Source organism: Sciurus vulgaris (assembly GCF_902686455.1).
Source record: "Sciurus vulgaris genome assembly, chromosome: 11".
NCBI classification, from domain to species: Eukaryota; Metazoa; Chordata; class Mammalia; order Rodentia; family Sciuridae; genus Sciurus; species Sciurus vulgaris.
The window spans coordinates 119032347-119045787 of NC_136472.1; the positions used below are offsets into that span (position 1 = coordinate 119032347).

Consider the following 13441-nt stretch of genomic DNA (forward strand, 5'->3'; position numbering starts at 1 on the left):
CCAGCAATTCTACTCCTTTCTCTACATAGGTACAGACTCCCGCTTTGGTCAGTGGCTTATTTTCCACCAGGAAAGTGGGTTCACCAGAGGTGTGACTCTACCACTTAATAAAGATTGTGCTGATCCATGAAGTTTGCTTCTGATTCAGTCATTTTATGCTAACAGGGACTCTTCTTTGCTGTGTGAACTGAAAACAGCAGGACCTATAACGTGAGACCTACCTGTTTTATCCATGGCATATCAGGGGAAAAGTGATCAAGGAGAGAGAGGGAGAATGAGTTGCTTCCCCCACGAGTGCTGTTTTTCACACTGAGGTCAAGTGCACCATTGGTTTTCTGTATGACCTTGTCCATGGAGAACAATACTATAAGCACTTCTGCCTTTGTTTAAAAAATACTAGTTTTAATAAATTAAATTTCCTAAAGAATAAAGTGCTCCTTTTGCATAACTTCTTTAATGAATCCTTCATTTTTTGAGAAAAATATAAACCCTGAGCTGAGTAAAACATAAATAAGACACAAATTTTGAATCTTTCTTTGAAATCAGCTTTCTTTCAAATCTGCACCCCATATTCATTGCTACATTAGTCACAAAATCCAAGATATGGAATTCACTTACATGTGTTTTCAATGGATGAATGGATTAAAATGTAATACATATTTTATGTATATATGTAATATGTGTATATGTACTGTTTTATGTATATATTTGTACAGTATATATATATATGTATGTATACACATTACAATTTTGTTTTACACACACACACACACACACACACACACACACACACAGAAACAGAGAGCAGAATGGTGGCTGTGAGGCACTGTGCCTGGCTGGAGGGGGATATTGATCACACAATATAAAATTACAGTTAAACAAGGAGAATGAGTTTGTTTTGCACATTTTAAAATTGTTAAAAGTAGATTTTAAATGTTCTCACTATAGAAAACTAATCATACGGGTAGTGCATGTTAATTAGCTTGATATTGTCATTATATAATATATACATCAGGTTTGAAAGCATAAGGTTGTGAACTGTAAATATATCTACTTTTACAAATTTGTATTCCTTTAAATATTTAATATGTTCAAGACATATGTAAAGCCTCTACTTGAAACATAAAATAATAAAACATTGAATTTTTACTTAAAAATGCAGATAAAATACATCTTGCATTTTGCTCTTCTCTCTTAAAAAAGCTCTGGAATACCTCTACACTTTTAGAAGAAAAAGAAATCTAACCACAAATAAGAGGTATTTTGTTATTTTACAAAAAAAAAAAAAAAAAAAAAACGGAAAAAGAGAAGTGAAAGTCTGTCCCATTGTGATCACTGCTTAGAGAACAATCTAACACATGCCACCTTGATTTTAAAAAATTCTAAAGGATGTATCCCATTTGTGTACAATGAATCGAAATGCAATCTGTAAAAAAAATTTAAAAAAAGAATGTATAAAATGCATTGCTTTTGTCTTCCCCAAATAAATGTTTACCAGCAAAAGGTTAATTTAAAGAAACTTTACTTGCTAACTACAACTAAAAATTTGAACAGAATATTTCCTCAAAGCAGTTATCACACTTCAAAACATTAAAGATAATCAAGTATCAGGCTGGGATTGTGGTTCAGTTGTAAAGTGCCTGCCTACCAGGCCCATGGTTCCATCTCAACTCCCTTCTCCACAAAAATTTAAGAAAAAATATATGGCAGATAATGAACTTTTATATCCCCTTTCCATTTTTCAGACATGTGGTAAAAATATTTTGTTTACTCTTAAATAAAAATTCTTATAAGGCTTCCAAGCCAAGTGATGAATATCAGTATTGCTCCTGTTGTAGCTACCGCATAGTCAATGATCTGCTGTTAATTATTTTGGATTATGCTATTGTGAGATTTGCATGTATGAATTTGCCTCATTAAAAATGGACTCCTATGTCTTAGATAATATTCTTTGATAGTTTATTTTTGGGGCTCAGATTCATAAGAACCATTGTTTGTTTTTCTGTTCAAATTATTGCAATACATAGGTTTTATATCATCTGCAACGTGTCCTGTATTTTAAATCACGCTGTCTGAACATACCTCTGAAAATTAATTATAATCTTAGAGAAACATTTCATGTGATATGATAACAAGCAGAGATACATCTTATGTGTCTAAGTAATGAATTACATGAAAATTCATTATCCAGGGAATCCACAGGTAGTTTTAGGTTCTAGTGCCAGGCTCTCGGCCACTTAGAAGTCTCTCTGGGTCTAGTCTTCATTGGATCAGAGCTTAGCTGGCCCTCCCTGTTGTGACACAATGTGACATAGGCTACAATCTTCAGGACCAACGAGGTTTTCCCAAAAAACAGGACTTAAGGAGTTAAAATGTCACTGACCAGAGCACAGAGCATTCTAAGAACGAAGACATGCATTTGCTTATCTGGAGCCCAGGGGCAGATGAGTACAGAGAACCCTGAGCTTCCCAAAGAGATGTGCACGTCAGCAAACACAGGGACTCTTAAGAGGAACAGCTTTCCTTCTGGAACAATCCCACACCAAGGATTCTGCAGGATAATTTCAGGCCTTCTACATTTAAAGCAGTCATCTTTTAAAACAAACTATTTAGGTCAGTGATGTAGCTCAGTAAAACAGCTCTTACAAATCTTGTGTTACAAAGGTTAATTGGGGTCCATCCATAAGGGTTAAGGGGAGAACTAATAAAGAGACAAGCACAAAGGATAGCAAAGAGCAAGAATTGACTTCCAAGGGAAAGACAGTCCAGTTTATTATCTATTCCAGGGTTATATCAAGTTACAGTAGTTACATAGTGTAGTTAGCTTTGTGCATGTGCAGGTCACACAACTTGCTTGCTTCTCAGAGTCCACTAGTACCAAATGTTATTTTAATAAGATAATGTCTCCATGCCTCAAGGACAGAGGAGTTTCAGAGCATCTCTAAGCCATTCAAACAGGGCACCTATTGTGTCCTGAGGAGTTTTCTGGACTCAAGGACTTTCACTCCCCTGTACATTGATTGACCTGAAATCCCTACAAATTCCCTTTTTTGTTTTATATGTCCTTTTGAGTAGACATGACTCATCTTCTGCTTAATGAAGATGGAGGAAGAAAGCAATGCAGACATTGGCAAAAATAAACACAGCATAATAAGGCAAGTACAAATAAACATCCTCCAATGAAAAATTGTTTGATCCATGTAAAATTTGGTAGCCATGAGGTTAACCAATCTAATAAATCCCAACCTCTGTCATCTTGTTGTACTTTCTTTACAATGTCCTTCAGATGATCTAATTCCCTTTGAATGGGGTTACTATTATTAGTTAAATTGAAACAACACATATTGTTAAAATTTTGGCATCCCTCATGATGTAACAAAAGTAAATAATCAATAGCAGCCCTATTATCAAGAATAACTTGCCAATATAAATTTCAAAAGAATTAGCAGTTTCCACTAAGTATGGGGGCACCACAAACAAGGTTACAACAACAAAGAAATAACACAATAATAGTCAGCATACTTGTGTAATTTTGAGTAAGTTTGGCAAACGTCTATAATCAAATTTTCTGGGGTACATTTTAAACCCATCTGTGCTAGCAATTGTTGAGCAGATGTTTACATCCCCACAATTCAGTAGATGATTAGAAGACCGAGGGTCTTTTGGGTCTCTTGTTCTTATTAGAGTTTCCTTCTTTGAATCAGTGTCCTCTTCATTCAGTATCAAGTGGAATTTGGGAATCAGATTGTGATGTCCTCGATGTCAACTCCTGATGATTGATAGGTCTCACATGCCTGGCAGGAATCCAGACAGAACCTGTAGGAGTAAGAACAGCAGCATATCCCCTTCTCTGTGTAATTAAAGGTGCAGGGTCTGCCATATTGGATCTGGTGGAATTTGGTATTTTACATAAATCTTTGGTAGTGGTTCCTTTAGGGGTAAAGTGCCTGACTAAGGCAGAGGACCAGTGATGTGTAATATCCTCATACTATATATTAAGAGCATCATTTATTGTGAACAAGATAATATTGACAGCATTATTAATATAAGCAAGGATAGGTCCCCTTTCTTTGTTTTTTTTTTAAAGGCATACGTTAAGAGTGTGATGTGCATGTTCAACTAAGGCCTGTCCAGTAGGATTGCAAAGAATTCCATGGGTTAGAATTATATTCCATTGATTACAAAACGAGCAAAGTCACTAGAAGTATAAGTAGGGTCATAGTCAGTTTTTAAATGACGAGGTTTACCCATGGTGGCAATGCAAAGGAGCACATGAGAGACACAGGCTGAGAACTTCTCTGAACAATGTGCAGTGGCCTGACAATGTATCTATGGTAACATGTAAAAAATAATAGTGATAAAAAGGAGGAAAATGAGTTTCATCTGTCTGCCAAAGGTCACTGGAGTGTAAAGTTCACTCGAGGGTTTACTGTTTCCCAAGTAGGGGAACAAAAGGGTGTGCAATGAGAGCAATTATTAAGGATGAAACGGGACTGTTGAGAGGAAATAAAAAAGGTTTTCATTAAGGAATTAGCATTTTGATGAAAAAAATTGTGTGATTCCACAGCACCTGAAAAGAGAGGATAAAGTGATTTTATAGCAGCATGAGCATGAGCATTTCCTTTAGTGAGAGGTCTAGTAATCTTAATGTGGCTATGTATGTGAGCAAGAAATACTGGAGTTGTACAATCCTATAAAAGAGATTGAAGAGTGATAAACAGAGATAACAAATTAGAGTCCAAAACTGGTGACAAAATTAAGAGAGGAAATATGAGGCATCAGTTCGACAATATACTGAGAATCTGTAATGCTGCTTACGGTGGTGGGAAACATATGAAGAGCCAAAATAGTCGCAGCTAATTCTGCTCACTGAAGAGAAGCTTGAGGCAATGTAATAATCTGTCCATTTTTGTATTAGAGAATATAGATATTACACCTTGTTTTTTTCCTCCATCAGTATAGGTAGTAATCCTGCTGGAAAGTGGAATAGGGAAGATTACAAAAGAAGGAGCATGAGAGACTTGACACAAGGAAAAGCATTCATCTGGAGGTGTATGGAAAGAAAGAAGAGCTAAAAAATCAGTTAAGACAGCTTGAAGAAAATTGTAAATACTGTAAATGTAAAGTCTTTCCATGAGTAAGATAAAATACATGAATATCTTTTCCTGTAAGAGATAAAATATGATTGTGACCATCTGAGATCAATTGAGCATAAATATCAGCATAAGGGAGAACGTTTCTTCCTGAAAAGTGAGAAGAATATAACCACTCTATTAAGTCTTGATTATAAATGGCAACAACTTCAGCAAAGGCATAAGGCTTTCCTGTAAAGATTATTAAAGATAAAGAAACATTGAGTGTTTGGAGTCCTTTAAAAACCGTAGATAATTTCTCATTAACACGCTGAAGAGCTGTAGTCAGTGCAGGAGTTAATTGGAAAAAAATTGGTGGGATTACACTGCTTTTCTAAGAGCTGAAAAAAAAAGAAGACACCATATTAGTAGTTAAGGAAATATACAGCTGAGCCCAATTTAAATATCCTAAAAATTGCTGTCAATGAATTAAGGAAAATTTGGAAGGAAGAGTCAATTTTGGAAATATGAGAAATGGTATAGTGTTGGAGAATTTTATGTTCTACATAGTTAATAATGAGTCATCATTGAATTTTTTTCTGTGGCCACATGGAGGCCAGATTGTTATAGAATGTGTTGCAATTTGGTCAAAGTATCCTCTGTAAGTACTGGCCTGGCAATCAAAATATCATCCATATAATGATAAACAAGAATATGTAGGAATAATTGTCAGAAAGGCTGAAGAGCCTTATTTACAAAATGTTGACATAATGTGGGGCTATTAAACATACCTTGAGGAAGAACTTTCCACTGATATCTCTCAGCAGGCTTATGAGGATTGAAAACAGGAACTGTGAAGGCAAATTTTTGTCAATGATCAAAAAAGAGAGGAATAGTAATAAAACAGTCTTTTAGGTATATTACACATAAGGAAAAATCTTGAGGGATTAGATTAGGATTAGGTAATTCACATTGAAGGGGACCCATAGGTTGTATACATTTACTAATTTCTCTTAAATCTTATAATAATCTCCATTTTCCTGATTTTTTTCTTTATGATGAAAACAGGTACATTCCGTGTACTGGTAGAAGGTTCAATATGTCCCAATTGTAACTGTTCTTGAGTAAGGGCCTCTGTGGTTGCCACCTTCTCTCTAGACAATGGCCATTGTTCTACCAGACAGGAGTGGTGACCTTCCATTTTAAATGACAAGGTGGCCAATTCTGCAGAGGCCCCTATAAAAAAGGTGACTCCATAGACATTTGTAACTTGTGTAAAATGTCTCTGCCTCATATAGGAAAAGGAATTGCCATAATATATGGTTGAATATGAGTAATAACTTGCTGTGGGTTGAAAGGGTTGGAGCATTACAATCATAGAGAACTTTTAAATACCTGTTTAGTATTTCCTCCAATGCCCAAAATCAGGGTGGCCCTCTGTAGGGGTCATGTACAAGGCCATATTGACACAGGGATAATTATAGCATCAGTACCAGTGTCCAATAACCCTGTGATTGTTCATTTAAACAAAGGGTTAATTTTGGTCATTTTCAGTAACAGGTAAACATGATCCAATAATAGTGGAACCAAATCCTGTATTTCCTTTTTCATTTAGGGTTTGTTGGGCAGTAATATGAGGAATGACAGTTAATTAAGCTATAGAGAATCCTTTGGGAAAATTTAAGGGTATATGAGACCACACTTGAATGTATATTACACAAGTATAATCAGAATCAATCACTCCAGAAATTATATATTTTCCTTCTTTAGCACTGTGGGAGCAGGGCAAAATTAAACCAAAGGTACCTTTAGGTGGAGGTCCTTGAATTTGGGTAGCAAATTTATAAACTTCCCCAGGGAGATGTATTTGAGCATCCTCAGTAGTAATCAAATCTATTCCTGTGCTCCCTCTAGTGGCATGAAAGGATTTGTGGAAGGAATTTTTGTTGGAATTGAAAACATTTGTGAGGGAGACATCTGCGTCTGCGGGTGAAAAGAGTTCCTCCTCCTTTGGCCCTAGGTCTCCCAACATGTCTGTTTTAGATCTGCATTGATTAGCCTAATGAAATCCATTATGACAGATTGGACGTTTCTGATTGGGCCATTTTTGTGCCCTTTCTTTCATCTTATGATCCTTTTGAAGATGGCCATGCATTTTTACGATTGTAACAAAGTTTATCAGGAAGCTTTAAAGCGGCAGCCAGTAAAGCCACTTTATGAGTTTCAGTTCCAACACTCTGATGTGCCTTTATTAAATCAGGAAGTGTAATATTCACTTTATGGTAAATAGGTTTCATTACTTCCTTACAATCTAGGTTGGCATTTTCATAAACCAGTTGTTTGGTTCAGAATATTGGCAGCCTCCAAATTGTCTACTTGTCTTTCAATAGCTTTAGGCAATTGGTTAGCAAAATTAATAAAAGGCTCCCCTGAAGATTGTTGAATTACAGCCAAGAACTTAGAAGGATCCTGAGTGTCTGGAATCCTCCTCTATTCTTTATAAACTGAAATTCTAATCTCAACAATGGCAGCTGCGGGCAACTGAGCTTATTATTGCACTGTCCCTCTTTGACCTATGCCAGATAAGTAACCATAATCAATATTAACGTTTCCTTGAAGCACTATTCTCAGTATGAACACTGGCTAAATCAGAGTATTCTTGTAAAAACACTGTATTTTGGGCAGGAGAAGTCACCATCTTCACCAATGCTTTCCAATCATTAGGTACCAAGGCATACCATTCCCAACCCCTCTATCATTTAAGAGTAAAATCGATATTAATTCTACTCTCCAACACTCTCTTTCTTAATTCTTTAAACACAGCAAAAGGCAATTTTTCATAATCTGGCTGATTAGCATTGTTTAATCTAATGGGGCAGACAGTCAAGGTCTGAGTTTCTCCCTCTGCAGCTGCTTGCCTGAGATTTCACATAAACGAGACTGAACTAGAGGAGGAAAAGGAGGAGAGGGAGGAGTAGGAATGAAAGGAGAGGGCTGAGAAAAAACTTCAGTCTTAGAGACTACCAGGGAAGTTTGTGGCTCTCAAGGCTATTTTTGAGATAGCATCTTGACATAAGTACCAAGACTGTAACACAGGTATAGGAGTCCTCAGCTCCTCATGCAATTTTTTACCTATGTCTTCCCAATCTTTGGGTCTTAAGGATCCACTCTCTAGATACCACGTACATCAAGAATCTATTTCAGACATCAAAACAGCAAGATCAGCATTACTTACAGTATGGTTAGCCTTACGAAGCAAATAAGAAAGTTCAGCCTGATGACGCTAAGACAGGGAATTCCCCCATAGCTTCCCACTGGGATTGGTACCAGCTGATGAGAGATGCATGCCAAAGCCTGTTCCAGGCTGTAAGCTATCCCCTCCTCCCGTCAACACGTCCAGAAGGGACCCTGTTCAGTTATTGGTGTGGTTAGGGATTCAGCTATAAGGTTTAAGGGGAGAGCTAATAAAGAGGCAAGCACACAGGATGGCAAAAGGCAAGAAGTGACTCCTGTAGGAAAGTCAACCCAGTTTATTATCTATTCCAGGGTCATATCAAGTTTCATTAGGTTACATAGTGCAGTTAGCTTTGTGCATGTGCAGATCACATAACTTGTTTGCTTCTCAGAGTCCACTACTACCAAAGGTTATTATAATAAAATAATGTCTCCAGGCCTCAAGGACAGAGGAGTTTCAGAGTTTCTCTAAGTCATTTAAACAGGGTGCCTATTATTATCTCGGCTCAAGGACTATTTCCTACAGTTTGGATTCCCAGGATAACAGACAAAAGTGTAAAGATTTGCTTTACCCAAATCCAAAACAATGTATCTGATCATTTATCTGATATCACTTGGGTGTCTGATGACCCTAGCCTCACTAGCACAGATCCCCACCAATAACTAACTGTGTATCTGTTGTTTTGAGCAATTGGATAAAAATTGGCATGAGAAAACAACTCATATTTTAACCGTAACACAGAGGACAGTAGCAGGTTAGGGAAGAGGGGACAGTGGGGCAGGTAGAAGAAGCTGGGCCAGGAGAGGGAAGAACATCTAATAACCCCTGCAGGAAGCTTAGGGCAGGAGACACACAGGAAGAAGCAGCTTAAAAACTGTTTCAGGAAACCCAAGCTCTCAGCTGCCTAGTACTCAGCTGGTGCCTGTGAGAAGACAGGTGGACTACAGTGCCCTACAAAGAAACAGCCTTTATTTCTGGATTCCAACCCCTGAACAAATTCCTCACCTTGGCAAAGGTTCTATGCTGCACCCTAACCCACCCCACCCTTTCTAGTACAAACATAAATAGGTTGGTTCAGAATTAGTTCTGGGTCAGTCTCTGCAGCCACCGCCCTGGCCGCCCTCAGCCAGCAGCTCGGCGCCACCTCGGGCCGGAGTATCGGACTGGAGGGAGCAAGTCGGCTGACGGGCGCCCTGCGGGCAGCGCGGGGCCAAGCGCTCCTCCGGCTCCTCAGGCTCCTCCCTGCTCCGGCTCCTCCCTCCTCCGGCTCAGGCTTGGGCTCCGGCTCTGGCTCTGCATGGCGCAACCCGTCTGGGGCGGCGGCATCTCCATGGTCGGACCCGCGGGGCCTGGGTGCTCTGAGAATATTTCCACTGCTGGTCCCAGGGCACGGGGTTTGGATTGTGAGAAGCTGGAAATGATTTTTTTTTTTTTTTTTAATTTCATATCTTAGTTTTCCATCTTGTTGCATTTCTGAGGCACGTCGAGAAGCCTGAACAACTTCAGTAATGAAGAGTTTGGCTGCCACTTCCTTGATTGAAGGCTTTACTGCCAAGGACATTCTGGACCAAAAAATTAATGAAGTGTCGTCTTCTGATGATAAGGATGCCTTTTATGTCACAGACCTTGGAAACGTCCTAAAGAAATATCTAAGATGGTTAAAAGCACTTCCTCTTCCCTTTTATGCAGTCAAATGCAATGATAGCAGAGCCATAGTGAAGACCTTAGCTGCCTCTGGGACAGGGTTTGATTGTGCTAGCAAGGCTGAAATACTATTGGTGCAGAGTCTTGAATTGCCTCCAGAGGGGATTATCTACGCAAATCCTTGTAAGCAAGTGTCTCAAATTAAATATGCTGCCAGTATTGCAGTCCAAATGATGACTTTTGACAGTGAAGTCAAGTGGATGAAAGTTGCCAGAGCTCATCCAAAGGCAAAGCTGGTTTTGCGGATTGCCACTGATGATTCCAAAGCAGTCTGTCGCCTCAGTGTTAAATTTGGTGCCACCCTCAAAACCAGCAGACTTCTTCTGGAACGAGCTAAAGAATTCAATATTGATGTCATTGGTGTCAGCTTTCACATGGGGAGCGACTGCACTGATCCTGAGACCTTCATGCAGGCCACCTATGATGCCGGCTGTGTCTTTGATTTGGGAGCTGAGGTTGGTTTCAGCATGTGTCTACTTGATATTGGTGGTGGCTTTCCTGGATCTGAGGATGTGAAGCTTAAATTTGAAGAGCTCACCAGGGTGATCAATCCAGCACTGGACAAATACTTTCCATCAGACTCTGGAGTGAGAATCATAGCTGAGCCAGGCAGATACTGTGTTGCCTCAGCTTTCACACTTGCAGTTAATATCATTGCCAAAAAAAAAAAAAAAAAAAAAAAAAAAAGGTTTTAAAAAAACAAACAGGCTCATGTAATTGCATCCTTTAATTGCTTGCAGTTAATATCATTGACAAAAAAAATATTTTAAAGGAACAATCAGGCTCTAATGATGATGAGTCAAGTGAACAGACCTTTATGTATTACGTGAATGATGGAGTGTATGGATTATTTAATTGCATCCTTTAATGGCATCCTTTATGATCATGCACATGTGAAGCCCCTGCTGCAGAAGAGACCTAAACCAGATGAGAAAAACTATTCATCCAGCATATGGGGACCAACCTGTGATGGCCTTGACTGGATGTTGAGCGCTGTGACCTGCCTGAAATGCATGTAGGCGATTGGATGCTTTTTGAAAACATGGGCTAATACACTGTTGCCGCTGCTTCTACTTTTAATGGATTCCAGAGGCCAACCATCAATTATGTGATGTCAGGACCAACATGGCAATGTATGCAGCAAATCCAGAACCATGGCTTCCCACCCGAAGTGGAGGAGCAGGATGTCAGCATTCTGCCTGTGTCTTATGCTCAGGAAAGCAGCATGAACCGTCCCTTAGCAGCGTGTGCCTCCGCTAGTATCAATGTGTAGATGCCACTCTTAGCTGTTCACTGCAAGTTTAGCTTAAGTTAAGGAATCTGGGGGGACCATTTACTTAATTACTGCTAGTTTTGAATGTCTTTGTAAGAATAGGGTTGGCACAGGTGCAGCAATATGGAAGACTAGAAGATGGGGTCACACTTATCTGTTCCTATGGAAACTATTTGAATATTTGTTTTATATGGATTTTTATTCACTTTTCAAACAAGCTACTAAAGAGTGCCCTGTTAGCTGCCCAGCAAGCTTTTGTAGCTTGTACAATGGCAGAACAGACCAAAAGCTTAATGTTGTGACCTGTTTTGAAAATAAAGTATCTTGAAATAATTAGGTTAAAAAGAAAGAAAGAAAGAAAAAAAAAAAAAAAAGAATTAGTTCTGTATCCCAGGATGGAACTTCAGAAAGGTGCCTAGAAATTCCTATGGTAAAGTCTGGCCACAGCTGCTGACCAAGGTCAAAGACTTGAATGTGAGATAGCTGGGAAGAGAGAGCACACCTTTGTGAGCCAGGTGGCTGCCCTAAGATGGAGCCCTGTAGGAGCCAGGGCTGTGAGACTCCCAAATGAAGATAAGCGAGGAAGACTGGATGGCACAGTCAATCTGTTGCAGAGAGAAGCAGAGTCCTGAGCTACAGCCAAAGAGATTTCCAGTGGAAAGCACGGCTTGCACAGTAAAGAGCGGCTGCATCCTTAAATTTTAAGTATTAGATTTTCAATACCCAGGGAATTATATAAGGGACACAGTTTCTTAAGTTTCTGTATAGATGAAATTAGGGATTATAATGACAGAGGCAGGTGGGCTTCATTTCCACAGCACAAACTTGCATAAAATAAGAAAATATCAATTGCATGAGGGGGTTGTTGGAGAAGAATAAATGAGAATAGTAGAAAGAGGGATGTGGAGATTATCAGAAGATGGCTAAACACCCTCCAGTCGTCCCATCAGGAGATTTCTCTAAACTGCCTAACCTGCAGAAATGACTTGCGAATCTCATACCAGGACTAAATTCTGCATCCCTAAGGCTTGCAGTTAGAATAAGCAATAAAAGATCCTTGGACTCTATGGACAGGGGAAAGGGAAGAGGAAAGGGAGGTTCTTAGTCTTCAGATGCAGAGGTGGGATCCTGCCCCATTCAGGGAAGCTTGATCTCCTGAAGTCCCCAGAGCTCTGGGCTGCTGCAAAGTAAAAACAACTGCAGTCAAAACTTCCTGGAAGTCCCACCCACTTCTAGTGGGCAGTAATAAAGTAGTGACCATATCACTAAGGAATGGAGAGAAATTTCTTAAACAAATGTTCTAACTTCTCCTTTTCTCTGAATCTATGTAAAAGTCTGTATATGTTTCTATTATTCATTTGTTTATTATTGAAATATTATTTTTAAATTCTCTGAAATTGTTATTTGCATCCTAGGACTAATTTAAGGTCTTTTTTTTTTTCACCCCAGAAAACAATCATTTCCATGAATCTGCTTTTGGTTCTATTTTCCATGCCTAATGAAGGGAATTCAGATATTCACCAAAATACAGACTATCTAATTCCTGAGCTGGAAGGGATGTATTGTACCCTCACAGTTGCTGGCAACTCATATTGTTGAATGCTGGAGGAGAAAAACATGTGAATGGTAGATGGGGATAAAGGTTTAAGAAAGAAAACGTACTAACCTGAGTAGAAGGAAATGAGAGAATCATGATTAATGGAAAGTTCTGTAACAAAAATAGAAAGGATATGTGAAGTAATTAGTGTAAGTATACCTGATATAGACAAACACTATTTACAGAACCACAAGTTGCTTAAAAAATGTTTGAAAATGTATCATAGTCCCCATGATGATTAATTATAGAATATCATCATGACGTATTAAAGCAATTGATTTACTTTTCTTTTGCCATTGCATCAAATCTATACAGACTACTTTTATTTCTTTGAACTCTTTTGACTATCAAGTCCTGTGAGTTTTGTGTTAGAAGAAAGCTAACGTTCTTCACCTCTCTTTGTTTTTCCATACTACTCTTTTCTGTTTCCCTTGGAACATCATCTAGACTTGAAGTCAGTTTGTATTTATGCTGGAGTGGAAATATGCATGGCTGCTGGGTGGATCCCATGCTCTGGGGTAGCAATCTGTACATAGACATCCTTGGAGGCTTCTGAATGA

At 38.7% G+C, this 13441-nt stretch overlaps 1 pseudogene across 1 annotated transcript; it reads left to right on the top strand.

Moving 5' to 3' along the window:
• The first annotated feature begins 7215 nt into the window (after positions 1 to 7215).
• Positions 7216 to 11598, top strand: LOC306638597 (ornithine decarboxylase-like; annotated as a pseudogene). Its single transcript has 4 exons — positions 7216 to 7337; positions 9412 to 9710; positions 9786 to 10724; positions 10794 to 11598. The product of its transcript is annotated as an ornithine decarboxylase-like (transcript).
• The last annotated feature ends 1843 nt before the right edge of the window (positions 11599 to 13441 follow it).